This window comes from Martes martes, assembly GCF_963455335.1.
Source record: "Martes martes genome assembly, chromosome: X".
NCBI lineage: Eukaryota > Metazoa > Chordata > Mammalia > Carnivora > Mustelidae > Martes > Martes martes.
In genome coordinates, this window is record NC_137897.1 from 113,906,482 (window position 1) to 113,910,808 (window position 4,327).

Consider the following 4,327-nt stretch of genomic DNA (forward strand, 5'->3'; position numbering starts at 1 on the left):
TTGGTATTTCCATTTCCCACAAGTAACACATTGAAAAAGTATGTAGTATAAATGTTAAGTATGTGGTCATTGGTAATAGTCATGTTTGTTAACAATCCAGCCCAACCAGTTGCATAGTGAAATTAAGGGAACCACAGAAAAAATTCTCACAGACTTGATGAATGTCTTTAACTTATTCTGATTTTTAACATTCACATTTAGGTTATTCATTGCATTTAAAGCTTTGCCTTTGGGGCACCTGGGGGGCTCAGTCGTTAAGCGTCTGCCTTTGGCTCAGGTCATGGTCCCAGAGTCCTAGGATAGAGTCCTGCATTGGGCTCCTTGCTCAGTGGGGAGTCTGCTTCTCTCTCCACCTGCTCTACCTGCTGCTCCCCCTGCTTTTGTGCACATGCTCACTCTTGCTCTCTCTCTCTCTGACAAATAAATAATAAAAAAAATCTTTAAAGCTTTGTCTTTAATACTGTGGCTAGGATTGTTGATTACATTCCAACAATTGGAATACCACCCAATTAACAAATTACAGCTTGGTTAGCTGAAAGGCTACATTGTTGTCCAGAACAACCAAACTTTTTCAATAATTACAGAATTGTGGCTTTTTTTAGATTTTAATAATGCCTCGATTCATAAGCATGTATGTACATACAGAAAATAAATGAAATACAGCACTCATCCTTGACAAATAGCTTGATTGGTTGCCAGTTTGAATAAGACATTATTTTGCCACAAAGTCTATTCCTCAGTTTTATTTTTTATTTTTAATTTTAGTTGGAAATGTAAAAGACTTTATCTTTTATACTTAAAATTTATGAATCTAAATGTTTCTTTTTCTTCTTGCACCAAGACATAAACTTTGGATTTCCAGCTTTATTGATATATATTTTACAAATAACATTGTGGAATCTTAAGGTGTGCAGTGGGATGATTTGACATATGTGTGTATGTATATGTGTGTGTGTCTGTGTGTATATATATATTATGAAATGATTACTACATCCATCACCTCACATAGTTACCATTTTATTTTTGTGTTGAGAATACTTAAGATGTGTTCTCTTAGCAAATTTCAAGTATACAATACAGTATCAACTATAGTCACTATGCTGTACATAAGATTTTTAGAACTTATTTATCTTACAACTGAATGTTTGTATACTTTGATCAACATTTCCCCATTTAAAAGGAAAGATTTTATTTAATTATTTATTTAGCACAAATTGGGGGAGGAGTTGAGGGAGAGAGAGAGAGAGAGAACCTCAAGCAGCCTCTGAGCTGAACGTGGAGCCTGATGTGGGGCTCGATCTCAAGACCCGGAGATCCTCCAGCTGAAATCAAGAGACGGACGCTTAACCAGCTGAGCCACCCAGACGTTCATCAACATTTCCCCATTTCCCTCACCCACCAACTCCTAGCAACCACCAATTTACTCTGAGTTCAACTTTTTTTGATTCCACATATGGGTGAGATCATACAGCATTTGTCTTTCTCTGCCGGACTTACTTCACTCAGCATAGGGCACTCAGGACTCATCCATGTTGTTGCAAATGGTAGGATTTCCCTCCTCTATATATCGCACCTTTATCCATTCATCTGTCAACAGACACTTAGGTTGTTTTCAAGTCTTGGCTATTGTGAACAATGCTGTGATGAACACAGAAGTGCAGATATCTCACTCTGTGTCTCTTTGCCCTGGGAGCAGCTCTCCTGCCACAGCCCCTCATCCCCTGAAATTGTACACCTGTGCAACATTTGTCTCCACCCCCCTTCTTGGCTGGGAGCACCTGTCAGCTGTTAAGCCAAACACTGCAGTCTGCTAAAACCACCCAAGACACTGACAGGTGCGAGCCTCAACAGTTTGGCAACCCCACATCCCCTGACGTCACTTATTCCTACCACAGGTTCCGATCAGTGCCATTTCATGGGCCATTGAAGCAGCGGCCATGTTCATTGAGGCTGAGGCTCAATGAGGGGTGGCTGGCTCTGGGGCTGGAATTGGGACTGTGTTTGGGAGCCTCATTGTTGATTATACCAGTAACTCCTTTCTGAAGCAACAGCTCTTCTCCCACGCCATTCTGGGCTTTGCCTTCCCGGAGGCCATGGGGCTCTTGTGGCTGCTGGTGGCCTTTTACATCCTCTTTGCCATGGGAGGGAGCCGTCTCCACCTCCCATAGGTCTTTCTCCTGTGTTCCTTGTGCCCTGTGTGTTCCTTTTCCTATACCTCCCCAGGCAGCCTAGGGAAAGTGGCTGGCTCGGGGTTTGACAGAGGGAAGACAAATAAATACTATATTCATAAGAAAAAAAATAGGTGTAGAGATACTGATTTCATTTCCTATGTATATATACTCAAAAGGGAGATTAATGGATCATACGATGGTTCTATTTTTTATTTTTTTAGGAATCCTTATACTCTTTTTCACTGTGGCTCTATCAATCTGCATTCCCACCAACTGCACAGGGGTTTCTTTTCTGTATATCCTGGCCAACACTGGTTATCTCTTGTTTTTTGATGATAGCCCTTTTAACAAGTTGAGGTCATCTCTCACTGTGTTTTGGATTTGCATTTCCCTGATGATAAATAATGTTGAGCACCTTTTCATGTTCTTATTAGCCATTTGTATGCCTTGTTTGGAAAAATGTCTACTCAGTTCCTCTGCCTAATTTTAAATCAGATTATTTGTTTTTTTAGTATTGAACGATATGAATTCCATGTAAATTTTGATATTAACCCCTTATCAGATACATGAGTTGCAAATATTTTATCCTATTCTGTAGATTTTCATTTTGTTGATTGTTTCTTTTACTATGCAAAAGCTTTTTAGTTTGATGTAGTCCTACTTGTTTATTTTTGGTTTTGGTGTGTCCAAAAAATCTTTGCCAAGATCAGTGTCAAAGAGCTTTTCTGTTCTTTTCTTCTAGTTTTATACTTTCAGGTCTCACATTTCAGTCTTTAATATATTTACTAATTTACTATTAATTTTTGTGAGTGATGCAAGCCGGGGTCCACTTTTCATTCTTTTGCATGTGAATATCCAGTGTTGCTTTGGCTGGGATGCAGTGCTGGGCTGGGTGCGGGAGGCTCCTGTGGGCTGATGCTAGGGTCTCCAGACACATTCCTCATCTTTTGAGGCCTCAGTTTTTATATATGTTTAACAAAAGTAATGCTTTGTAAATGAACAACAGAGCACTGTTGGCTAATCTGATATTCCAAAGGAATCGTTCATTAAAGAGAAATTAGAAAATGGATGACAGTAGGCCAATGAGATATTTGGAGCCAGTGAGAATTCTAGAGAAGTCTTCCTAATATATTTTTACACACTGAATTGATTATTCTGTGTTCCCCAGATCACACCTAAAGTGACCACTTCCTCCTTTGTTGATTGATGTATGCTTGTCTTGCCTATTTCCAAATTGGGACTTCAGATGATATCAGATACCATGATAATACAGAGTACAATCAGGAGTACTCAACACAAGGAGAGAGACAGAAACCAAGAGGTAATGAGAGGAGAGGATAAAAACAAGGCCCAGAATTCCTGAATGAGGAAATCATGCTTTTTAGAGACCAGGGCCAATTTGGAAATGAAATAGGTTCCAGAAATCTATAATTGTTACTAGGAGAAATAATGTTAGTTTTTTTTTTTTTTCCTGAATGGGCTTAGTTTTAGTTTTCATTTCTGAGAGAAATTTGTCACAGGAATCTCTGTCTAAGGGGCTTTAGGTAATGCCCCTTATATTATAAATGATAGATTAACTGCTGTATTAAAAACTTTGGAAGACTTCCGTGTATATCCTCTTTCCATGCTTTGATCTAGGCCTAATTTCTTCATATATCCCAAAAGCAGGAATCATTCCAACATTTCCTGTTCACAGGGAGCTACCCCTAAACTATGTTGCTTTTGCCCCATTATAAACTTTGCATTTGTTTGCACCAAATTCCAGTTTTCCAAAGGAGTTAAGAATGCTGAGTCCACAAGTGCTCGAACATTTAGCTCTGTTAGAGGAAGCTTGTGTTTGGTTGTACACGGATGAATATAATTTTGCTACTGTCATTTTCTCTTTCCTCAGCTGGTTACAGAATTGAGGTTAGGGACAATGAATCTTTGGAGAAAATGTAGATTATGAAAAACAGGTTAAAGAATATAAGGAAAATATTCAGATAATTCTGGAATGCCTTGGCATAGTTTTTAGGTCCATTACTAAACGACACGAGACTGAGACAAAGTGAAAGTTATTTAAAGCTTTATTTTATGCCAAGCATTAGAAGTCAGACTAACTGGCCAGGGCCGTCTCCAAAGAGAGCAACCCCTCCCAATCTTACAGGCTACCTTTT

At 39.0% G+C, this 4,327-nt stretch overlaps 1 pseudogene across 1 annotated transcript; it reads left to right on the forward strand.

Annotated features, from left to right (window-relative positions):
• The first annotated feature begins 1,643 nt into the window (after positions 1–1,643).
• On the forward strand, positions 1,644–2,168 carry LOC308337497 (ATP synthase F(0) complex subunit C2, mitochondrial-like; annotated as a pseudogene). Its single transcript has one exon. The product of its transcript is annotated as an ATP synthase F(0) complex subunit C2, mitochondrial-like (transcript).
• The last annotated feature ends 2,159 nt before the right edge of the window (positions 2,169–4,327 follow it).